Source organism: Phodopus roborovskii, unplaced genomic scaffold (assembly GCF_943737965.1).
Source record: "Phodopus roborovskii unplaced genomic scaffold, PHOROB, whole genome shotgun sequence".
Classification (NCBI taxonomy): domain Eukaryota; kingdom Metazoa; phylum Chordata; class Mammalia; order Rodentia; family Cricetidae; genus Phodopus; species Phodopus roborovskii.
Genome location: NW_026125295.1, coordinates 36,403,367 through 36,430,590, shown reverse-complemented (window position 1 = coordinate 36,430,590; position 27,224 = coordinate 36,403,367).

Below are 27,224 nucleotides of genomic sequence, written 5' to 3'. Positions count from 1 at the left end.
GGATTAACAATGCAGAATTTTCCATCATGACCATGCTGCTTCCCTTTGGAATTAAGCCCTTCCCTCCTTTTTAGAGACCCTTCTTCCTGCTGTCAATCTTAAGCAATGAGACTAACTACTTTGAGGCTGGGGACACAGAATGAATGGTAGAGGAGGTGGTTTTGGAGGAAGGCTAAGGTGGAAAAATGTGAAAGAGAGTTTCAAATGTGAGAGTTTCAAAGTTGTTCTGGATTTAGCAACATTCTCTCCTAGCACCGTCTGTTTTCTCTTTGGAGTGGACAGCATGCTGGAGACCACTTGTTTGAATATCAGCTTTCTGCCTGTCATCTCAGTGCTGGGACTCCCCCAACCAGGCTGTGATCTTTGTGTTTGATACCTGGCCCACTCACTCCTCTCTCACTCTGTGTTTCACCTAGAGCTAAGCAATGTGCAGTCTATTGTTTCCTGCCCCTGCGCCTTGACTGTTTCTTCTTCTTGGGATGCCAATCCCTCTCAATCCTTTGACCAGCTCTTCCCTCCAGTGTTACTTCAGTGAGTAAATTCTTACTTTCAGCTTAAAGATCCCCTTAGAATACCTCCTGCCCGCCTCTGGAGACTTGTGCCAAACTTGTACTTCCTAAATTCTTCTTTTATAGTTCTTCTTGAAAATGATGTTGCCCTGTCTTTTCTCCCTTCTTATTTACTTCTGATTTACCTTGCTCAATAGGTGGCACTTGGCAGATTTTTGTTTGTTTGCTTTTCGTCACAGGGTTTCTCTCTATTGCTTTGGAACCTGTCCAGGAACTAGCTCTGTAGACCAGCTGGCCTGGAACTCACAGAGATCCTCCTGCCCCTGCCTCCCGAGTGCTGGGATTAAAGGCATGCACCATTACCACCCGGCACTCGACAGATCTTTAATCAACATTTGTTAAATGGATGATATCTTTTCCTACCAATCACATGATACATACTGAGTAGCATAACCTTACATACGTATTAGGTTTGAGAAGAGAATAAACCCCAAATCCCTTCCATGGAAACTAGTTACAAGGTGAATCAACACTTACTAAGGTGGATGCCAAACCTCAAATCCTTGGAGAGACCTGTGACAGGGACTTCCAATGGCAGCTAAAATGAGATATAAATAGACCATAATGCAACCCAATTTTCACTAAGAAGGTCTTCAAAGACAAAACAATAAATTCACATGTGCAATTGCTTTAGCATTAGAAGTTCATTACATTAGCTTGGAACGTAAATGGGAAATCATGAAAAGATTAAGAAAAGCAAAATTTCATATGTTCAAATTCAACCTTCTATGAGTCAAGTACCAGTGTTTTCTTTTAAAGTGCTATAATTCCATTCTCTACTTGCTTTTAGAAATTAAAATTAAAATGTGATTTGTGGAAATCTTCTAACCACAACAAACAGAGCAAAAGAATACTGTGGGCATGTAAGGCAAGCATTGTGTGGTTGGTGTGTGTGCAGTCTGCACATACTGTCCCAGGAGAAGCTTAAGGCAGGCAGGTGAACACACAGACACTTCTACTTCTGTGATTCATCAAAATGCTGGGAGAGGGGTGGAGAACTCAGAATTGGGCCTAAGAGCAGTGTGTTCAGAATTGGGCCTAAGAGCCCTTGACAATGACAATGAGATTTCGAAACAGGAAATACCACTGATAGAAGTTCAGCAGCTCAACAGTTGCTGTTGTTTAAAAAGTACAGACATAATTCAGGAGTAAAAAGAAAACAACAGCACCAAAAATCAAAGGAACAACACCAATAAAACCAAGCCAAAGCACCACAAAGCACACCTCCTCCTGCCTAGTTAAATCCTTAGCACCATGATCACAAAAAGAAAACAATACATAATTATAAACCCAGTGAATTTAGAAATCTCTTGATTTAAATAAAGTGTGGTGGTCAGTGTTAATTTAAATTTAACTGGATTAAGAAACCCCAAGTAGAAATTATAATCACCCTGCTGCAGGCATTCACTCTTTTCCAGAGTGAGAAACATGTCATAGTCACTTCCCCAGGGCAACCTCCCCAACCCCAACTTTCCTAGGCTGTATGTAAGGTGATGGTTACTGTGATTAATTGTAACTGCCCCTAGCCAGGGATCACTCAACATCTGTCACATATAATGGAATGTAATTCTGAAAGAATAGAAAGGCACTTGTTTAGACAGCAAAGGATGAGTACCAAGAAAGTGATTTTGAGACTTGGGAACCAACCAAGAGCAAATACAAAGTAGCAAGACAAAATCCTGTTGATACTTCCACTCAAAAGCCTCACCTCTTAATGACTATCTGCTGCTGTTACAAAAATGTCCTTGAGCCAGGCATGGCGGTGTACGCCTTTAATCCCAGCCATTGGGAGGCAGAGGCGGGTGGATCCCTGTAAGTTAGAGGCCAGCCTGGTCTTGAAAGCAAGAAAGAAAAGATAGGAAGGAAGGAAGGAAGTCAGCCAGCTGGCCCAGGGAGATTAGAAAACATACAAGATGCCTCATTATATAGATATTTGAAGTTCATTTAGGTTTAAATAATAAGGCATGCCAAGTATGGGGAAAACCCATAGGCAAATGTCTTGGTGGGTTGAGTCTTAGTTTGCTATTAATGAAAATGAGTAAGAGGGAATCGGAAGGTGTTCTTGGTTCTATGTCTTTATTGTAATAGTTATATCACTCACAGAAAAATGTTACTTTTCTCCGAGTATAAATTAAGGCCTGCCTATGTGAAGCTGCAGAGAGGTCAAACTACCTCCAGGAAATTCAGGTATGCAGGTATGGTCAATCTTTACTTTTTTTTTTTCATTCATGAGACTCAGTGAAGATCTTCCTTGGAACCTGCCCTGCAAGCTAGAACAATTTACATCTGCTGGACCATCTTACTGTAATTCCATTCCTGTCTCATCGGGTTTTTCTAAAATCTAGAACTCTAGAAACTGTCAGGTGCCTATGTAAACTCTGCCAGTCAGTCAAACATGGGGATCTAGTTAAGACAATCGATATATTGCTCATTGTTACTGTCTTCCTAGAATTCACATATCATCTACTGAGAAAAATATATAAAAATCAATAAGCCAAGTAGTAGGATTGTACATTATATCAATAAGCCAAGTGGTAGCATGGTAAAGAAAAGAGAGAAAGCATGTGAAGAGAGTTGTACCATGTATGACTTTCAGGATAAGTCTGTCTGGATGTTATATGTAAGATACAACCAGAAGAATGATGTATGTCAGTGTTCCAGAAGAGAGACACATGCAAAGCTCTGCTGTGAGAGAAAATCTAGGAAAATGTGAGACCCCAAATGAAGTCAGAGAATGATACTGGGCTGGTGTTGGAGAAGAAGAGGAACAATCATTCAGGGCAATATCAAACAAAGTGACTAGTCTGGAGCTTGTTCTCTAACATGGGAACCACTGAAGGCTTTTCAGCAAGGAACTATAGAATCCTCTAGTTGCTTTGTGTACTGAAAAGAGGACAGAGAGTACTATAAAAAAATGGAAACACATTGGGTCTGTTTTCTGCCCTAAAGCAGAAAGTAAAGGAAAGTAGGTATTACTGAGGGGCTGGCCTGAGGACAGGAAAGGTACCCAATCCATGAATGAATGACTATATACATATATTTCATGGTACAACACAGTCCTCTACATTAATAGCATTTATAATAATAACTAATGAGGTAAGATTATAAATCTAGTACTCAGGAGTCTGAGGCAGGAGGGCTGTGAATCCAAGTACTGTCTGGGGTGCATAGCAAAGTCTAAGACGGTCTGGACTCCGAGACCCTGTCTTAACATAGACACTGCAGGAAAGATAAGAACATCAGAAGAAATTGTATCGAGACAACATGTTTAAAGTTCTATAGCTAGAATCAATATAAAATGAAAACCACATTCAGGCAGGCAAAGAAGACAAGAGCAGACAAGAGAGATGACATCTTCCCCCACCCGCCTCTGACACTATTTCCTCCAACTTATCCCTCTGTGAATGTCTTCAGCTGATGTAAGGAACCTATTCTTGACTACAGGAAACATATGTTGTTTCTAAATGTTATGCCCTTACAGACAACTTACATTTTTCCTTTTTTTAAAAAGGATATTCATACTTGATCTTTATAAAAAGTACCATCATCATCAGAAATAATCCAAGTAGGAGTATGATCTTTTGAATGTTTGCTGGAATTAGTAAAGTATTTCACCTTTGTTGTTCACTAAAGCATGAAATGCCACTGGCTATGCATGTGCAATGTGATCAGAACTTTTCCTTTGTGACCACACCATCCCAAGCAGTGGGTCATCTGAGTCAGCAACTACTTGATTTGTGTATGGATGTCCTTATCAGTAAAGTTCATGCTATAGTTTCCATTCCTGTTTTGAGTATGTTGAACTAGTTCTGATCATAAAAACAAAGCTCAAATTGCTTCTTAATACATTACAGACAAATCATTTGTCTATTGTTTCTACTTAACTTGCTAATAATAATAATAATAATAATAATAGCAATAATGCCTTCGGGGATCACTTTGAACTGAGCTTTTTTGTTTCCAGCTCTTTTGTAGTGCAAGTTTCATGTGGTCCAAATTATGCATGGAAGAAAGATGGGGTTCTCAGGCTCTGTGATACTCACAGGTCAATAATGTCTAAGAGAGGGGAAAGAACTGGTTGGGGCCTTGCAGTTCCTTTATTCCTCATTCAGAGACTCAGACATTCTTAACAAGCACATACTGATGCTCAAAAAACTGGCCAGCCTTATCTTTAGGATCAAGACTCCTGATCATAACTTGGCAAAAACACTTAGAAATGTGGATCCTAGAAAGCAAAACTGTCTAGAAATGAGAGATGTTAAAGCTTTTATTTTTTAAACAGCGGCAGTTGATCAACCTTGTGGATTTTTAAGCCTCATTTTGAAGACAGTTGCTTCACTTTAGTTGTGCAAACTTGAGTCAGGGTTTTGTCCCAGTGCTCAGACTGAGAGACTAAAACTCATGGGGGGAGGCATAAAAACTGTAACTGCCGTGTCAAATTTCCCGTGACAGTTTTCACATTTCCTCAGACTAAACATCTAAATCCACATGGAAAACTAAATGCATAGGGAATTACAAACAAAAGCCAAAAATCAAAACATCTAAATAGCTGGAGCAATCTCTAGCTAAAAGACAGAAATGGGAGACATGAAACCTGATAACTAGGGTGTAACTCTTCTGACATCATTAATAGCATTCTCAGGCTGTGCGTTCAATCCTCAGCACTGGGAAGATGCATTTATAAATAAAATAGATGTAAATATATACATGGGAACACACATACACACACAGTAGAACTATAGTGATAAAGCAGCGGGGTATTAGAATAAAAAACAGCCATATGGAGCAATGGAGCAGACCATAGTTCCTAGAAGTAAACCCTCTCATCTAAAGCCAGGGCCTCTTCAGTGAAAAGCACTGAAATTTTTGAATTTCCATACCGTAAGAAGAAGAGTGAAGTTAGACCCCTATCTCTCTCCCTGAAAAGATTGACTAAGAATAGATGAGACTCAAACATATGATCCAAATTATGAAACAGCTAGAAGAGAACATGGGAAAAATGCTTCAGGACACTGAAATGTTAATTTTTTTTCTTCCTTTTGATAAAACCTCAAAAAGTGCTGGAAACAAAAGGAAAAATAGACAGGATTAAGTTAAACTAAAAAGATTCCTTAGGTAGGAGGAGAGACAAAGCAGAATGAAGATCAACCTATCAGATAAGTGAAAATATTTACAAACTGTTAATTTGAGAAGAGCCAATATACAGAATGCATGAGCAATGAAAACAACCGGGTAGTTGCCCCCATCCCCGTTGCGTGTATCAGATTTCAAAATGGCGAGCAGACTGTCCTAGCCATAGGCCTATTGCTGTGGGAGACACTGTGACCAAGGCAACTCTTACAGAAGAAAGCATCAATTGGAAGCTCATTTACAGCATTCAGGCAGGTGCTGGAGCAATAGCTGAGAGCTACATCCTGGTGCACAGGCAGAGAGAGGGAGAGAGAGAGTGAGACAGAGAGAGAGAGACAGAGAGTCAGAGAGACAGAGAGAGACAGAGACAGAGAGACAGAGAGAGACGGAGGGAGGGAGGGAGAGACATTGGACCTGACAAGGCAAGGGCTTTTTGGAAACTTTGAAGGCCACCTTCAGTGACATACTTCCTCCAACAAGGTCACACATGCTAATCTTTTTCAATAGTGCCACTCCCTACTAACTAAACATTCAAATATAGAGGCCTATGGGGAAATTCTTATTCAAAACATCGCAAAGACCTAGAGAGACACTTGAAAGACATAGAAAATAGCAATCCAAATTTGAAAAAGATGCTCAGGTTGTGTGTCTAAGGGAGATATTTATCAAAACCACAATGAAATGTCTCACCTCCCCTATGAATGGCTATTATTAAAGAAAAAAAAAGCTTAAAGAAAATGAGTACCTGCAAGGATGTGGGGAAAAGGAAATACACATTTATTATTGGTAATGTAACCTAGTTATTATAAACAAGGTATTAAAGATGCCTCAAAAGATTACAGCTAGAACTGCAGTTAACCTATCAGTTGCACTACTGGATACACTCTCACAAGAAATGAAATAATTTTGTCAAAGATATATCTGGACTCTCATGTTTATTGCAGTACTATTTGCTTATTTGTTATTCTATTGTTTGTTTATAGTATTAAGACAGGGTCTCTCCATGTAGATCTGGCTGGCCTGGAAATCAGTGCTCTGTCTGCCTCTGCCTCTGCCTTTGAATGCTGGGATTAAAGGTCTATACCACCATTTCTGGCTCCAGCACTATTCAGAATGGCTAAGAAATGGAGAACTTAAGTACCCTTCAACTGATAATTGAACAAAGAATACAGAGTATATATAGTGTGTAATACTATTCAACCATACAAGAATAAAATCCTGTGATCTGCAACTGTGAAAGTCACAATGGTAAGTGAAATAATCCAGGCACAGAAAAAGAAATGGACCTATGGACATGAGTAGAGGGGTGGGGAGAGTGGAGTAGGAAGAGGGGAGCCTGTGGGAGGACTAACCAACAGCTACTAAGTTATGTTTAATTAGCATCAATAATTTCTCGTGTTCTAGTACATAGTAAAGAGGATAGGTAGTGGTGGTGTCTTTATAGTTCTTAAAACGATCTTTTTTTAATGTTTTCACCACACAGAAATTGTTTTCTAAACTGGGCTAATAAGATGGCTCATTTGGAAAGGGCACTTGCCAACACCAGACAACCTGAATTTGATCTCTGGGACCCACATAACTGAAGGAGGGAGACACATAAGTTATCTTCTGACCTCATTCATATACAAGTCCTGGCATTCATGTATGCATGCATGTGTGATCACAAAATAAATAATTAAGTATAGTTAAAGCTTTTAAGTAATTTATCCTTGATTAAAAGTGAGGTTGACACAACAGAAGAGACATTGTAGCTCCTAATTACTGTGTCTCAGCATCATGAGTCTGGTGTTGCACTCAGAGTTTCTGTAGACCTTCACAGGGTGATAACAGAGACTCTGATCACTTATAACACGTTCAGGTGATTACTGTGGGAGGCCCAGCGGAACACTCTACTTCTCACAACAACTTTGAGGCAGAAGCTGGCATTCCTGCTTTCCTGATGAGGAAACAAAAGCTCTGTGCTCCAAATTGTACCTCCAAGCATCTCTTAGACCTTGCCATTGCCTGAAAATTAGCTGCTGACTCCCACTGGCATGCTCGTCTCTGTGGAGGAGGTAGTCTGGTGTGTTTATCATTTGTACTCTCATTTTGAAGTTCTTACCTTTGGGCAGTGTGAATCGATGCAACAAGATCTGTGTTAGATTCAAACATATTTTGAGTTCCTTCAGTGTAGAGGAAACTGAAGTCCAAAGTATGTGTACAAGTTACTCAGTATGTGAATCATATTGTAGAGTGAGGACTTCAATGTCTTTATTTTTAAAATTTTTAGTGTGTGTGGGAGGGGCACCATTGGTGAGCTTACCCTGGCACATCCTCATCACTCAAAGCCCATAGTTTACATCCGGAGTTAGTCTCTGTGCTGTACGTTCTGTAGATTTGAACAAATCTCTCATTGCATGAACACAGCACTGTATTATATAGAGTAGTTTGAGTGTCCTAAAACTTTACCTGGCTCTGCCTGCCCATCCACTCTTTCTCACAAATCCCAGGCAACCACTGATTATCATTACATCACATGGTTGCAACCAAGCTGTGCATTTCTTTTGGATATTCCCTCCCCATTTTTTTTTTTTTTTTTTTTGACTTTGTCATTCTCAAGATATTCCAGAGTTTACCCATTCACCTATTGAAGGACATCTTGGCTGCTCCCAAACCTCAGCAATTACAAACAAAACGGCTTTAAACATCTGTGTGGATTCGGGTGGAAACTGTTTTCAGTTTGGTGGAGTAAATGTCAAAGGGCACACCTGCAAGTATGGAAAGAGTGTGTTTACTGTTGTGAGAAACCTCCAAACTGGTTTCCAAAGTATTGAGGCCATTCAAGAGCAACACCAAAGCAAATGATGTTACTTTCTCTTTTTAATTTTAAATTCTATCTGTTTGTTTTTATTATGCTGAAAGCAATTGTCTTTTGCATAATAACCTCGTTATTCTACAACTCTTATTTAGTAGCCTCCCGAGTTTTTCTTTTGGTGAATTTTTAAACTTCTCTGAACTGTTTTTATTTCAATCTGTCTGCTGGTGGTGTGCCTAATTGATTATATGCTCACTATCAGGATCCTGTTTTAAAGATTACAAACTGAGCTCAAGAATATGTCTGCTACCAAACAGATGCCGGGTATGGTCTGAATGTGAATGCTCCCTATCCAAGACTATCCAACTCTTTGACACTGTGAAACAACATTGTCATCTATAGTTCACATTCAAGACACTCATAGGGATCACTAGAAAAAGATTGTAAAAATAATCATAATATTTCAAATAAGGTTATATTTTAAAAAATATTTTACTTGTATTATATGTGTATGAATGTCTTGCCTACATATATGTGTGTGCACTACATGTGTGCCTTGTGCCCATTTGATTCCTTAGGACTGGAGTTACAGAAGGTTATGGGTCACCATGTAGATGCTGAGAACTGAACCTGGGTCCCTCTGCAGGAGCAGCAGTGCCCTTAACCTTTGAGACATCTCTGCATCCTCAAGTTTATGATTTTGTATTAGGCCTTATTCAGAGCTATCCTGGGTTCCTATATCATGTGTTTTAACACGTGGTACCCTGACAGTGTTGCCATTTTGGAAGGGTATGAAAACTTTAGGGCATGGACCCTTGCTGGAGGAAATAGGCACTGGGGAGGGCCATCCTCACTTCCAGGCCTCTTTCTGGTTTCAGACCTTGGAGAGAACATGAGAGGTCCTGCTCTTTGTCTGTGCCTTTCCTCTTTTTAAACACTGTAATTGTATTGTAATTATTGTTGGGGGGGGGGGCTCACAGGTGACATGGTGCAAATGTGGAGGTCAGATGACAACTTTCAGGAATTCAGTGAGATTCAGTGATTGAATTCAGTTATCGGGCTTGTATGGCATTTAACTGATAAACCATGTCATTGGCCCAGACTGTGGCCCTTCATAAACTGTGAGTTAAAAGAAATACTTCTTAAATCATGTGTCTTGTTCCAGGCAGGAGAATGAATAAATCTACTCAATAAAAGAATGAATGTATACTCAGTGGAGGAAGCTGCCATTGGGTCTTCTTTACTTGATTGAAGAATTGACCCTCAGAATTCTCTCCTAACATGTATAACTCTCACTTGTGACATACTTCCCTTGAAACCTATGGAAGAATTCCTAGCCCAACTTTCCTCTGGGAAGCAAATCTGTTCATGTATATGTATATGTATATGTATATGTATATGTATATGTATATGTATATGTATATGTATATGTATATGTATGTATGGAAAAATATATATCTTATCTTTTTAAATTTCATTTTACATCCCAACCACAGTTCTTACTCCCACCCCTACTCCCATCCCCCTTCACATCCCTTCCCCAGTTCACTCCTCACAGGTAAGGGCTCCCATGAGGAGTCAACAAAGTTTGGCACAATAGGTTGGGGCAGGGCCAAGCCCCTCTCCCATTCATTAACACTGAGCATAGCATCCCATCCTAGGGAATGGGCTCCAACCCCCATTTGGTTGAGGTTGCATCTAGGTTGTTTCCAGGTTCTGGATATTACAAATAATGCTGCTATGAAACATTGTTGAGCAAGCTAGCTCATGTATCAGGTTTGTATCATGGGCCTACTGCCAGGGGCCCCTCAGATAGTTTGAGCTTTACAACTGACTGCCACATACAGAGGGCCTAGTTTGGTCCTCTGGAGTCTCCACGGCTATTGGTCTAGAGTTCATGAGTTTCTGAGAGCTTGGTTTAGCTGTCTCTGTAGATTTCTCCTCATGACTTTCACTTCCCTTGCTTATATGCTCCATCCCTGACCTCAACTCTTCAACTGAATTCCTGGAGCTCAGCCCGGTGTTTGGCTGTGGATTACTGTGTCTGGTTCCATCAATTACTGGATGAAGGCTCTGTGATGATAGTTGGGGTATTCACCAATCTGATTAGAAAGGTAGGCCAGTTCAGGCATCCTCTTCACTATTGCTGAAGTCTTATCTGGGGTCGTCCTTATGGATTCTTGGGAATTAGCTGAGCACCAGGTTTCTCCTTTATCCCATAGTTTCTCTCTTTATTAAGGTCTTCAGTCTATAATAGTTATGGAAAGCTACTGAGAAGAAAAGAAAGGATGGAGAAGGTAAAAGAGACGCATCTACACGATCCTCAAGTCTGCCACACACTGTTCCTTTCCACCAACAAGGCAAAGTACACTTCTAGCTACTTTGCTGTTAGGCCAGGTCACATGACTAGTTTGGACTAGTCATAAATTGTGAACAGATGTTCCCTGTGTTACTTGTGGCCTTGGGCAGTGAAGAGCAACTTTGCCATTTCCCAGACTCTTTTGCTGTCATTGGGTGGGGTCAGGCTGATGAGGCAGCCCCAGGATCCCAATTGGCTGAGTTCAGGAGTCACCACAACAAAGACAGTTTCTCTGGCAGTAAATCTTGACTGTAAACGTCCAATGGGTTTAGAATCACCCAGAAGACATCTCTGGGCAAATCAGTCAGGATATTTTCAGTTTGACAAAGAAGGAAAGACTCACCCTGAATGTGGATGGTAGCATCTCCTGGACTGAATAAAATGGGGAAGAAGAAGAAGAAAGTCGTGGGGGTGGGGGGTTCAGACTGAGGACCAACACTCATTCCTTTTGCTTCCTGACTGAAGATGCAGGACAATCAGCAGCCTCATGCTTCTGTTACCAGTCCTTCCATGTCATAAGGTCATCAGACTGTGACAAATAAGCCCTTCCTTAAGATACATTTTTTTTCAGGCATTTTGTCACAATGGGCACATTAACTGATACAGCCAATCTACAGAGCTAGCCATGTCTATAATGAAGTTGAATCGTGTGGACTGGGGTGCACATAGCTTGAAATTGCTTGGAAGGCTGGAGAGATAGCTGGTTTAGTCAGTAAAGTGATCGCCACACAAATTCGAGGACAGGAGTTCGAGCCTTAGCACCAATGTAAGAAGCCAGGCCCCCGGGGGGAGGGGCGGGAGCAGAGACAGGTGGATCTCTTGGACTTGCTGGCCAAGCTGCCTAATTGGTTACCCTCAGGTCACAAAAACAAAGTGGATGGTTCCTGATGAATAAATAGCCGTAAGGCTGTCCTCTGCCCTGGGTGTCTGCACATACATATACACACAGGAACAAACTATTTTATATTAAGCTATTGGAATCATGTGTATTTGTGTGTGTGTGTGTGTGTGTGTGTGTGTGTGTGTGTGTGGTGAGTGTTGCAGGAGCACAGCATACTTGATTCTGAACAAAATATACATTTAAAATTCACTGTCTTATGGAACATAATCCAAAAGAGCTGGCAGATAGAATCAAGGTTATTAGTTTAAAAAACTTTAGAGAAAAGGGATCACTCTTCCTGATAACCTTGTAGAAAAGATTAGGAAGATTAGGTAGAAACACAAATACAGGGGAATTTAGAGGTAGAAAAGGAGGAAATTGTGGTTTTATTTATGATAGCTACTCTATTGCTGTGATGTCAGAAAATAAGTCTTCTGATGAGAAGGTAAAAGAAAATTGAAAAAAAAGCCAAAGTATAAGATAGTTGTTGAGGAAAATCTACTAAAAAGAATAGAGCCGAGCCAGTTAGACAGGAGACAGTCAGTGGGGGCAGGGTGTTGGTGCTGGCCCATTGGGCCTCTAGCTCGTGTGTTCACAATAGTAAGTCAACACGGTTTTCTCATTTTCTGTAGCAGTGACTACTACCATGAAAGGAACATGGGGGAAAAAAAATCACTGTGTACACAGTTGCAGTCTGAAAGTTATTGTGTGAAGAGGTAGTCTCTAGATTATTAGGAAGTTTGGGAAGCTTAGCTGAAGTGACTGATATTCCAAACAAAGGGATGTAGAGCCAGCAGGGGAAGTGGATAAAGCCAAACACTGTGTAAGAAACCGGTCATTTTGACTGGAGTACAGGGCAAGTCCGTGGGTGTAGAAATGTTCAAGCCCAGGAGGCTATTTGTATACAGGCCACCATGTAATGAAGTGCTTGTGAACATGCCATCTTCATTTCATAGCACTTCTGCTCCTTACTCGTTGTGATACATTAGACTAGTTAGTCATATTTCCCCCCTGTACCTCAGGCTCTCCACAGGAAAATTTAACCTCCATCAAAGGGTTTTGTGATAGATGTCCAAATGAATTCAAACTTACAAATTTCTTAGAGTAACACTTAGCATGTATTTCTCAAGTGGCAGTGGTTTTGATGGGTTGTGTACTGATGTGGCTGATGTGTTGTCACACATGCAGACAAGGTGTGGGCAGTGTATGGGCACTGCATGTTGTCAAGATGTTGGAGTCAGGCAAAGAGAAGACTGAGCCAGTGTGGCCTCCTTAGTCAGTGCAGTGATGCCCAGTAGTCTGGGAGAGAAGTGTTATAACCATGACATGAGCTTCCAGAGCTCAGTAGCCACTCCTACAACCTGGAGCTAAGACTGAGGGTGTGAGGAATTGAACAGACTCTCCTTTTATGTGTTTTAGAGAATGAGTCAGCAAGAAAGAACCATGTCAATACAGGAGGAGGACATGAACGAAGAAGAAAAATTTGTTAGTGAGGAATCTCACAGGCACTTTGATCAAGATAATTTTGAAAATGAAAAACCAGTAATGACAGATAGGAGGAGAGAAAAAGAAGTTTCCTAAGCAGAAAGGACAGATGTTATGCACCTTCAGCTATTTTTGGGAAATTAATTTGCTTTTAATTTTGTTTGCCTCCATTCACATATCCATTTTTCTTTCTACTGGGTATAATATTTCTAGAGTATATGTATTGTAAGTTGCAGTCAAAATCTGACCATATATTTTATTGTGTAAATAATATAAATGCCTCTACTATGTGTAAGATTATTGAAAAATAAATACATTCAATGTTATTGAAACTATCCAAAGCTATACAAATGATGGGCGACTCACATGTTACAAAGTAATCAAAATGTTAACTCTAAAGTTAGATAACAATGGGTAAAAAAAAATGTTGTAGTCCAGGCAACCCTGGCCCTGCTCATGGCAGGTGTATGGACCCTGGCTCTTTAAAAGAAAGACCCCACCCACTTGGCTCTCTTTCCTCCTGTTCCCCTGGGGTATATAGGACTTTTCCTTCTCCCTCTTCTTTTCCATCCTCTCTCTGTGTCTCTGTGTCTCTTTATTTCTTTTCTCTTTGCTCCACCCCCTTCTCTTTCTAATAAAACTTCTCACTTAATTAATCTCTGTCTGGCATTTTTTGTCCCTCTCCTGCCATGGAATCCACCAAGGTCCCCCATGGGTTTTATTATAACAGAAAGGAATAGCTCATTTTCACTTATCAATATAGAATGCAAAATTCTTAATAAGCAATTAGAAAACAAAACCCAGCAGGGTATCAGTCATGACCTTCATTGCCAAGATCTAAATACAGTTCATATCAGAGGCCTTTCAAATAACATACTTTTGTTACTTCAAACCATCACAGTGGATGCTAAAAGACTTTTGGTTGAATTAAACAGAAACTCTTATTATAACTCTATAGATAATATGAATAGAAGGAAACTACCTAAACATGATAAAAATCACTTATACAAAACTAAGACCAAACTCAGCTACAGACTCTATTTAAAAGCTCTTCTTTGAGGTTCAAAAACATGCCTGAGTATGTGATGTGATGTTTATTTAAATGTATGGGATGCTTATCTAAAAGGGAACAGTGGGCTCCATATTAAACATAACCAGATATGAGTAGAAATGCAACCCACTTAAAATAATACAAAACAAAATACAAGCAATACTATAAAATAAAATAATAAATGAACACACTTAATAAGAAAAGTACAGGCCCTAAGGGAAGAGAGCCGTGCCATATTATTGAAGGGTTGAAGTAGGGGGCTGAAAAATAGAAAAACAAAACAAAACATTAGCATTTCTTAAATGAGAAGAGTTAATATTATAAATAAATCAATCTCTCCAAATTCTTACATACATTTAATGGTTTTTAGCTAAAATCTCTATGGTAGAAAAGGGGATTATCCTACATTTTGCAATGTCCAAAAGAAGTTAAGAAATATGTGAACATGAAAAATAATAAGTCCCTGTCAGAATGTTAAAATATGGTACAAAGTCAGCATAACTGATGGTTGGGTATTACCCCAGGGATGGACTGATTGATTGAGAACCTGAACAAGATCGCTGTAAGCTTGGGAACCTGCTATAGATTGATGGTCATATTTCCTGTGAGAGAGAGTGACTCAGAAATGGGCACTTCATTCACATATTAGCAAGTAGCACAATTAACTATTTATTTAAAAAACTAATTGAATCATTACTTCCTATCCTTTACACAATACTATATTAGTTCCAAAAGCTAAAATGTAAAATAGTAAAACTTCAAAACAGTAAAATTTAGATTACTATATATATATAAACCTTTATAAATTATTCATATATATACATATATATGTATATATATATATAATTACACACACGCATGCACACACACACACACACACACACACACACACACACAGGGGATAGACTGAGGTAAAGCATTACAAGTTTTTTCACATTCCCAATGGCCTTAGCTGGCCACACTGTGAACCCCATAACTAGGGAGGAGTAAGTTGAATGGCTTAAGCAGAGAAATGTATGTGCAAAAGAATTGTCACTATTTGATTTTCTCAGTATAGAGGGGCTTGTATGTGTCTTACTTTGGTCCTTGCACAGATTCTCATGTATGCAAGGCTGGCCTAGAACTCACAGACTATAGTCTTGAACTTCTGACCCTCCTGCCTCTACCTTAGGGGAGAAAGGAATTTTAGGACTGTGGACTCTGCTATCATGCTAGGTTTATGTGGTATTGGAGACCCAATCTAGGGCTTCACACATGCTAAAAAAAAAAACAGTGCCAACTGAACTATTTTTAGGAATTACAGGTATTATCACCACAATTAGGGAGATGGTCAAGCTCTTTTTATTGTGGGAAAAAGTTATTGCACAATAGTAATCTGGGTATAGTATGGACTTTTATATTTTTATGTTCTCTTTTTGACATGGGTTTCAAAATATTATGTGTAACAGATAACTTTCCTTCAGTAATTTGCAATGAGCTTAATTATATTTCCAAACAGTGTAATGACAAATAATTATAAAGTGAGCCATTATAGAAGACATTCATCATAAAGTAAATTATCAAATAAATAAATGAATGTGACATTAATACCTATATTCATTTAAACACATTATAAAACATGGTTATTGAGCAGTTCAGTGATTTTTAGTGTCTCTGTCTCCTTCCTGGATGACAGCTGAAATTACATTTCTGTCTGGGCCCACCAGCTAATCTGGGTTCATACCTGAGAAGGGCAGTGTGAATTGAGGTAAGGAAACAGACAAGAAACAAGAGACCTCCTTTCCAATGATACAGGGAACAAACAGAGTAATTACCTCTTCAATACCAGAAACATCAAGTAACTATATCCTGAGTTAAGTATTCTGTTGTTTAGGCAGGACATACAGTGACCACACCTTAGGCCAAGAATCCTGTTGCATTTGCATCTTAGGCCAGGCATCTTTTTTGCTTCATCTTGGAGGAGCAAGGGCAGGTAAAAACTCTCTGACCTTAAGTCAAAATGGAATGGAGTCAGTTCTGTGGGTCCCCACACATTTCTAACTCAACTACCAAGCTGTTGAGGCTCTTAGAACAGTAAGTTTGTCTGAGGGGGAGGTGCACAGATTCTTCTGGGTTGATGTATCTAACAGTTCTGGGAACTAATCCTGGGTAATCCCAGCAGCAGAGGGGTCTAGGGTGTCCACACACTTGCTCTCCTAATATCTCAGTCTGTCCTCCCCCATTCATTACTCTTGCACAGGTTTTCATAGGTCAGCAAGCTCCACTAGGTGCTACCTCCTATGGTGGTCTATTTTTAACCCTAGGGCTGCCTGGGGAAAACCTGAGGAGAGCTTGAACACATGCTGAGAAAGAAGCTGTGCGGAACAAAAGTTAGAGAGGAAGGCTGAGGTGCCTGGTCCTTCCTGTGGGTTTTGGCAGCTCCTCCCCTGAGGAGCGAAATTAGTGCTGAATCTTGAGAGGAGGAAGGTGAAGCCCGTTTGCATGCCAGGAGGAAACACAACGGAACTGGAATCAGGGAAAGTTGAGGGCAGAGGGACTGTGTTTGAGATCAGACAAGATCTGAAAGTAAAAATATTGTGAGTGTTGACCAAGTGCTAAGAATGATTGGAACTTACCTATAACTCCCCAACCCTGAGATTTAAACACATTCCTTAAATCTCTCTTGAGACTGGATTTTTGTAGCTACAGAGTGCCTTTAATACTTGCCTGGAGGATTTAGACATGCATAAAAACACCTGCATGGCGCCTTGAATACAGAAAATATAAAAAGGAACTGCTATTACTTTGTCTTACTGTCTGTATTCTGGATAAAACCATTCTGTTATGCTCATAAAAATGCAAAATAAGTAAATAACATGTCAAGGGGGAGGCACTTAGCTCTGGTTTCTAACTCAGTAATGCATTCACACCCAAGGAAAAAAATTAGATGTTTTCTTGGGAGCATAGTTTACATATACCAAAGCAATGCTCAAGAGGGTTATTTCTCTGCATTAGCCAGACACTGTTCACCTCAACTTTGTAGTTATTCAGCCAGAAGAGGAAGCCTTCTGCACAACCATGAACATAGGCAAGTGTAGAACAAGTTTGAGGGCAGACAAAAGCAAATCAATCAATCCTCTTTAGATACTGACCTAACTAAATGAAGTAAATCCCAAGAGCAAAGTTAAATAAAAGTTAGGTAAAAGAATCAATATAAGCACAAGGAACAGGAAAGCACAATGTAGTGTATGAGGCCTCAAGATATTTGAAGATGATTGTTAAACTTCAAAAGAAAGATAAAGTGAACACTAGAAATATAATTGCTTGTTCTAAGTGAAACCAGAAGAACTCACAGGAGATCTCATCCTACATGGGCCACAGCTTTGACTACTGACTTCTACAATCTTCTAACCCTTAATAGAAAGCACCATTACCATCCTTCCTCACAGAAAAGGGCAACAAATGATGTCCTCATCTTTGCCTTTTTGTCTGCTTGATTTACCTTTCAACTTTGTACTGAAAACCAATTGCTACTGAACATCTTAGAATCATGGGATTCACAGCACAACAAACATCAGCTCTGTTTTACACAGTGGTGTCTTAGAAAATTCTGTAAACATTATCTAAATACGATTTCTACAGGGTCTGAGTGTGCTTTTCTGCCTCTGTGACAATGACTGGCCATAGCTGACTTCAGGGAGGAGATAGGTTATTTGACTCATGTTTTTGTGTCACTATCCATCTGTCACCGTGGGAAGTCAGAGTGAAAACTCAAGGCAGAAGTTCAAGCAAAGACCGTGGAGGGGCGCTGCTTACTGGCTTGCTCAGCCTGCTTTCTTAGTCAACATAGTCAATGCAAGCCATCAATCAAGGGAATGTTCCACAGACAAGCCCACAGGCCAGTCTGATGGAGACAGTTCTTCACTTGCTGTCCCCTCTTCCCATGTAACCCTAATTTGTGTCAAGTTGACAAAAATTAAACAGCACAAACACCTTTCTTATTTGCAATTTTCTCTGCAGGAGTATGAGAGGTTTTGTCTTCACTGTTTTTTCCTTTCCCTTTCGTCAGCATCCCCACTGACTTGCCTAACCCTGAAATTAACAGAAATAATGTACAATTTTTTTCACATGTGACTTCTTGAAGAAAACTTCTAAACAACCTAAAATTCTCCCACTGTTTTAAGATTTCTGGGTCCCTGGATTTGGGAAGTAAGTAGAAATGTGTGTGTGTGTGTGTGTGTGTGTGTGTGTGTGTGTGTGTGTGTGTGTAAAAATATGACAAAGTCTAAGGGTAACTATTGTAGGAATGGTCTTCTGGGAGTAACACTTGGCAAAGATTTATGTACAAAAAATTCACTGGAGATTATTCTAGGTCCAAGAAGACTTTATCCAGCACCTGGGTTGGTGTTAGGGCAAGAAGTCCAGCTTCCTAAAATGTGGGTTGTGATGCCATATGGAAACATGTCACTTAATGTGGTGATCTCAAAATATCGACGATAGTGAAAGATTTCTGAATATGGAAGGATAAAAACTTAATTCAAAACCTAGTACACAGAAATCTGGGGGGCTTCTGAGAGTGCCAGAATTTCATCCTGCTACATCACTGCAGGTTTTGACATGTAACATATGGATATGCATGTTGCAATGCACAGGCTTTCCCACCACACAACTCAATGGATGCCTCCTGAAACAGTGGTGCTCATTTGAGCTGTTTGTTATGGATTGATGGATTGTTGTAAATGGCGTTCTTAATTGGTCTAAGTAATAAAAACCCGGAGTCAAATATTGAGGAAAATGCTGAGAGATCAGAGAGAAGGAGCAAGGCACGGCCACACCTTACCTCCTTTGCATCTCAGCAGACAAAAGAGCAAGTTCCTGTTTCTCCCTGCATATATCCTGTTTCCACCCAGCTATCTCACCTCCTGTCTGTGTGTACAGACCTCCAGAGCTCTGTGATTAGCTAGTGCAAGCTCCATTCTCTGACCTTCAGACAGACTTAATTTGTACAAGCAAGATATCACAGATTAGAATGTCTTCACTATGCTTCTTGAAAGTTTTTTGCTCTTATAGAAAAACATAGTGGTTTAATTGTTGGAATAGACTTTTAATATTTGCCTAGCATTCATCAAGTAGTATATTTTTGAGTTACATTGTGTTAGAATGTCTGATTTGAAATTTTTTATGTGAGTTGCTGGTTTCAGTTTTATTATAAAAATGCATTTAGCATGAGATTAATAATGAATTTCCAAAAATTTCTGAAATAAGTCCAAACAGACTTGTGCCATTTTATAGGTATTCCTGTGATGTAATGTTCTTGGCATGGCACTGATATTTATAACATCAAAATATCCGCTAACCCTGGAAAATGTTGAAGATGCTCGATGTCCTGAACCATCAAACATTCAGCTGAAATTTAATTCTTTATGTAAAGATAAAAAGCACATCTGTCTCATTAGTATGCAAATTTGCTTTTCATCTTTAGTAAGTAGTAAAATTCTATGCATCCTGAATTTAAAATATTTTTCTTAATTTATTATCAGTAAAGGTTTGATTTATATCACTATTTTCTATATTGGTATACTGAAGGGCACCTAGAAATTTCTCAGGTGAAAAGAGTCACAAGTAGAAGAACTTTTAGAAGCTTTAGCCTAAGGGAAGAGGACCAGAAGGGCAGCTGCCTTCTACTAAAGCAAATCCCTGGTCCTGAAGGAATAAAACTTTTAGTCACAGGGCAGGAATGTGAGCAGTGCAGCTCAGCACCCTCTTAGGAGTCATGGAGAACAGATGTTGCCCCCTGGTCATGAGCTGGAGTGTGACTATTGAGTCAGCATTCCACTGGCCACTTCCCTGCAACCCACAAGGCCAAACCTTTATGTTCTGGATGTTGTGCTGGTAGAAAGATAGAGACAGTGGACTGTGGAGGACAAATTTCTTGCTCTTGAGTCTTAAATATTTAAGCTTTAGTACAGACAAGAAATACAAGGTTTCTCTGCTAGGGGTACTGTTCAGTGGCAGAGATCTTGCCTAGACAGTGTGAAGCTCTGGGTTTGATCTCTAGCATTGTACAAGAAACAAACAAAAAGATGAAAATAGCATAGAAATTGGCCAGGGATAGAGCAGCTACCTAGCATGTCACCTTCATAGGTTTGAGGCCCGGCAGCTATAAAGAAAGCCCCAGCCTCTCCCAGACTGAACAAAGGTTCTCTGAGCACTGATGAGGATAAGAGGTAGAACTTAGGGTCCTGAGAACCATGGGATAGGACTTGGAGAGCAGAGGCTCATGGAGCAGGAGCGATGAAGGTAAGATCCTGTGTCTGCCCTGCGTGAGGCTTACAGACTCACTGGGACAATAGATTCAATCAGTAAAAAAAAATTACTCAGGAGTTTGGATCCCAGAACCTATATTAAAAAGAAAAAAAAGTTTGTTACTGTGGCATGGGCTCACAAGAGCTGGTGAGGCAGAGCCAGGTGGTTTCTGGGGCTCACTGGCCAGCATGGTGAGCTTCAGGCCAGTGAAAGACCCTGTCCCAAAATTAAGGCAGGTGGTACCTGGGGAGCAGCACCCGGAGCTGTCAACTGGCCGGCCACCATCTCACTTGCACAGAGGTGCGAGCATCTGCCTGGACCTCTTCTGCTCTGAAGGGCCATGGTGATTCTCCTGCTCTAAAGCATAGAAACATCACACTTCCTTAAAGCTGGCTGTGCCTCCGTGGATACGGATTTCTGAGAGTGTAAAGAGCAGAATGTGCAAAGCCCTTAGCTTGTCACCGTTAGCAGCAGCACTACTATCCGCTCATCTATAGGATGGGCAGGGAGAGAATGCCTTCCTAAAATCCTTCCTAAAATCAAGTGTTGGCCACTTTTCTATCCTCATAAAGCTTTGCAGAAGTTCATGATATTTTAAAAAACATCTTAAAATTTACTTTCTAATTATAAAGCTGCCATAAGCTTGTTATAGAACTCCAAAACAATATGAGTGTGTTGAGTTAAAAATGTAAAAATTCCTTTTCTTTTTCTCCCCTCTTTGCCATTGTCTTTTTCCCAATTTCTCTCTCCATATATGATGACTATAAATGAATAATTTATTATATATTTTTCCAAGTCTCAGTGTGTTCTTTACATTTAAAAAGTATCTTAAGACAATAGAAAATTATTTTTGTTTGTTTTTTGAAGTTTTCCTCAGCTGAAATAGACACAGAGGAGGAACACTAGACTAGAACACACACACACACACACATATATATACATATACATAGAACACACATACATATATATACATACACATAGAAAACACGTGCATACACATGTATATATGCATATACATAGAAAACCTATGCACACACACATATATATACATACACATAGAAAACACATGCACACACATATATACATACACATAGAACACACATACATATATGTATGTACACACACACACGTATGTATATAACTTCTACAAATCAAGAAGCCTTGAATGGAAGGAAATCAAAACTTTCCTCTTAAAGGCTTTACCAACTTATAAAATACCATTTTACTGAATAACTATACATGTAAACCTCAGTGTCAGCCTTGCAGAAGACCTGTCCCTCTGTCTTCATGTCAGGATGTGCAAAGCAATGGAAAACATCCTTAGGGCAGGGAAGCCATGCCTTTCTTTTATCTTTCTTCACAAACATTCAGTGCAAGTTAAGGAACTATGGTGAGGATTAATGATTAATGTTGCCTTTGTATACAATTAAAAATAACATTTTTATTGATTCTTTGAGAATTTCACACAATGTATTTTGATCATATTCATCCCCAATCCTTTATGTCTTCTTTTATGGTTTAAAATCTACTGAGTTCAATTTGCATTGCCCAAATACTCAGGATGTGGGGCCAGTTCCTGGAGCACGTGACTTAGCAGAGGTCACACCCTGAAAAGAAAACTGACTCCTTCTCCCAGCAGCTATCAACTGCAAAGAGGCCCTCATAGAGGGCTGGGACTTCACACCTACCTCCTCTCTCTTTGCCAGGATTATTTTCAAACAAAGAAAGCAGACTCATTAACCATTCAAAAGTCGTTTAAAGATATATATATATATATGTATATATATATATACATATATATGTATATATATACATATATATACATACATACATTAAAGGCACTGAAAAGACTTTCAAAATAGCTTTTTTTAAGGTAATCCTTTGCTACCATTCTAAATTTTACAACAGAATTATTGCTACTGCTTGATGTAACTGACATCTTTCTCGACTGCAAAATATGCATTTACCTAAGGAAGAATTTAGTAGATTGTACTCCTTAAATTTATAGACAAAAGGAAATATGACTAAGAAGGTGGGTGGAGAACTCCTGAATACCCAATGAAAACGTTTGTTTTATATTCTTTTAAAAAGACTGTTTTCAGAAAGAATATAAATAAATGTATTATTATGGCGAGTTAATGTTTCATACCTTTTTAAAATGAACACCTTTCATGAACTTTCTCACTTAACCTGGTAAGTGCAGATTAAAATTAAAGAACAATTATGATTTTGTGTAAAATCATTATCATCTGATTTACACAGGATATGTCTATGTATTCATGAAACAGAATATATCTGTGGCTTAATGTGATAAACATGAATAAATTAAAATATCATTACATGCTGTTTTCTCTAGTTTATTAATTAGGTCTTCTTTATTTGGTTTACTATTACCTACATAAATAAACAGGTTAATTCCATGTTAAATTGTATGGGAAGTATATATGAGATCAATTCACAAAGCACCTAAATATACAAATATAGCCCTGGTAATACTGGATTTGCTTTCATAAAACAGTTATGTCATCTGTAAACATACAAAAAAAAGACTCTCGCTTGAATAATTTAAATCCCAGACCATCTTAAGACAAATAGATTTCCATAATCAAACCGAGCTCAAGGTTGTCTATTGTTTTGTCTTCTTTGTACACACTATATAATACAAAGTTTGTGTTCCTTGTATAGTTGGGGACTTAGTAAGTTAAGTTACACACATTCACAATATTCTTCTGCCTTTATTTCTTGTGCTTCTACTTGCAGAACCTAACTAGGGTTTAAACCCACAAAAATGAGCTAATGACTGATGACTGCTAGAGTTTGATTCCAAGCCATGAAAAATGCTAATTAAACAGAAACCATTTGGGAGGATACAGACAAGCTCACAGGATCAAAGAGAAAGCTGTTGAAAAGTGAAACCAGGAAGGACAGATTTTAAGGCATTGTAGGGAGGAGGCAGGAGAGATCTGTGGACAGTGTCCTAGGCGAGCCTTATTGGAATGGATTTGCTTTGGTTATTTTCTGTGTCAGCCTCAGCCTTACTCTTCTCTGGATACAGATTTTCAGCAGTGTGCACACACAAGGCCATTTGCTGGGGCAGGCTGGACATTGTCTATGAAACTTGCACAGTGAAACCTAGTAGGCGAGGAAGCCAATTGCGGTTCCCTCAAAGGAAAAAGATTTGGGACAGAGAAACCAGCAGGTTTTTAGATTCTAAAATGTAGGCTACTGCAACTACTACAATACTTATTTGTAAATGCTACATATGCCTTTAACAATGTTGGTAGTTCAAGTATTCATATGGGAGGTTATTATAACCAAACAAAGCTTTCATTAAAAATAATGAATGAGAAAAAACACACATTCTTATTTATCGTGTTGTCTCTACCAGCTTGTTACTGCTATGCTTTCAACAGGACACGTGAGCCTTAGATAGATAATATTTTTGCACTTGAATGAGCATAGCCTACAAACCAGGACCTAAGCTGTATTCCCCATTGTTCTTTACTGTATTAGGAGATCTCCACTAACTGAATATAGGATTTAGTTTCTTCATTCATAAACAGAAGACTACAATAAATTCCAGATGCAGGATGCATTCTTCCACTAATTAAAAGCAGGTAGAATTCTTTGCTGCTACAGCTTTCTGCCACTCTTTCCAGGATCAGCTACCCTGTGGACTGTTTTTAATTCCTGGAACCTGAGTAGTGGGAGGAGAATATCCAGCCCCTTTACAGGAGTTGGCATGAGTCACCTATTTATTTACTCATTCAACCAGTCAATCATTTACAGACCTATAGTATGGCAAGCATCTTTGGATGCAGGTGAGAGACACTATGGTCTAGAAGATTGCACATTTGGGTACGTAATAATTCTTATATAACAAAGAATTGGAAGAACACTGAAGGAAAATCATCCCCTTATGTTAATAGTAGAGAAAGGTTATTTGTGAGAGCAAGGACAAGGGCCCACCTTCTATCTGAGGACAGAATATAGCTAAAGCTGCCTTAGAGGGATTACAGACAAATAAACACCAAGTACATTCATTCCTTCAGCAGTTAGTTAATGCCTTTGTTAAGTAATGGTTAGAGAAGCTTGGGGAATGTCTAGAAAGAGGGATGGAAAGATTCTAAATGCCAGAGGATGAGAAATAATGCTGCTAGCCCGTGTCTTCTAGACATGATAGGAATGATGTATACATGAACTCAACAAGAGTTGCTTGACCAAGACCTACACAATACCAGTCTACATACCAAAGGCAAGGTGAGGGATTTAACAAGACTCCACCCTTGGGTGAAGAGCTACAAGTCAGTGGCTGCTAAGGGAGGGGAAGGACCAGTTTTCATCAGGAAGAGCTGCCTGATAGGTTTCCTAATTGCAAAATGGTCACTGCTAAATAGCTGTACATACACATAGCACTATCTAGACTTAGTAGGTTGTTGTTGTTGTTGGTTGTTGTTGTTGTGGTGTGTGTGTGTATAATAATATAATTATAAAGAAGGGGTTATGAATTTGAGAGAGGGAGGTAATGGGTCATAGGAGGAGTTGTAGGGTCATAGGGAGGGGTGAAAATGAGTGAATACAGTGTAGTGATATATGAAAGTCTCAAAAAATTTAAAATAGAAAAGAGCCAAATAGTATGACAAAAACCAATGGCTGTGAAAATGAATGGTAATGTAAGGGGTTAGGGCAGAGAGGAGAGGAAAGCTATTTAAGGTAGAAAATTCCAGAAAAACATACCTGCAGTTATCACTTCATAAGAACAGAAGACTCTCTGGCTATTGATTAGTGTCTGCTCCCTGATAGGCAGAATTCAAATTGTTTTCAAGGTGCCAGCATTTCTTAGCAGAGACAGGTAGTACTATTATTTCTGTCCTATAGTTGATAAAATGATTAGAACATATAGGCAATCTTTCCAGGACATATAGTAGGTTTGGGATTTGAACCCAGACATGTCAGAATTCCAATTGTGTGTTTAGCTTAAGCTACTTCTCTGCACATTTGCTGAACAAATAACCACTCACTATAAATTCAGTAGCCTTGATATATTTCAGACTAGTTCTAAACACCATACCAATTTGAATGAACAAATTAGTACCCATATCTACAAATATTCCTCTTAAAATTGCACCTTAATTTCCTTTTGATATCTTCTTTCCCCTACCCCACCAACTTCCATGACTAAATTGTCCCTCAATATGGCCTTTATTGTAGAATACTTGAGTAGAATTAGAGGTGGCTGGGAGTTTAAAAGTTGGACAGTGTGGTCATTTTTCTTGAGTGAATAATGTAAATATTGATTCATAGTAACTCAGATGGATGCAGGTAAGAGCCACAGTGTTCTAGGTTCTCTGTAAATCTGTCTTGTGAGTTTGAAAGAACTCTGAAGGAAACACATTAATAGCTGTATTTTGGGACAACTGGTTTATATCCCTTCAGTTGAAGTAACAGCTTTAAATGCTATAACTTTTTTTTTACTCAATTATAGGACATCACTCATTTTTCATAACCATACATGTATATACATTAACCCAATTCTATCAATCTAAGTGTTTCCATGTGTCTTATCTTACCAGAGAGAGGGTCTGGACCTTCTTCTCAAGTCCCTACATCTTGACTCTTCTACTACATTTCCCAGAATCCTCCTTGTTTCCTAGTCCCACCTATCTTGCCTTCCTATTTGCCAATAGTGGTTTATTCATTAACCAATAAGAGAAACATATTTACAGAATGACATTTCCCAATATCTCCTCTTTTCTGTCTAAATAAAAAGAAGGGTTTTAACTTTAACATAGTAACATATATAACAAAACAGTTATCTAATAAGAACTATAGTTAACAATATTTAGTTCATTAACATTAGCAAGATTTAAAGATAGTATTTTGTCATCTATCCTATCTTTGTGAGTTTAAAGTCTTATATGTAACTTATCTTTAATCCTACCTAAGGAAAACTGTAACCATAACTATCTGTCTTTAATTCCATCAAAAACCACAAAAGAGTAGTATATAAACTCTAGAAATGACAGAGACAACTTGCTGCCTGGTCAGTTACCCGAAGTTCTTCTGTAATGTTCCATCTTATGACATTTTTTTCCTCTCAGAATTTTTTGCTAAACACAGCCTAGAGAAATGCTTTGTTTCTCTCAACTCCCTTCTGCTCCCATTGTCAAATCCTATCTGATTTATCAATGGCTGAAGTATATGTGCTATCCTTTTGACCCTGCTATCCTTAAGGCCTTTCAAGATACTGTCAGTGCACAACACTTAGCTGGGTTTATGTCATAAGTTACTCTCCATATCTGTATGTTTGACCCCAGCCACACAAATCAAGGTTGCTTCACATCATTTTCAAAATAATAAAATAATGTCAGAATTTTAGTGTCATGTCTGAGGATGAGTAACATAATCTTACAAATAAATTGAGTCCATGTAAGAAATGTTTAAAATTTAATCTGCATCTAATAAAACAAATTAAAACAACTCAGCAGGCTGTAGTAAAAATAAGTTAGAGAAATTAAAGTAACTTAATTGTAGGCATCAAAAGATGATGTATGTAAAGTGAAACATACATTTTATAATTTAATTATGAAGTGTGTCATTCACAAAACTCTAACTTTTCACATTGGTAAATACTGGTTTCTTTTTAAATTGTCATGTATTAAATCATGAAT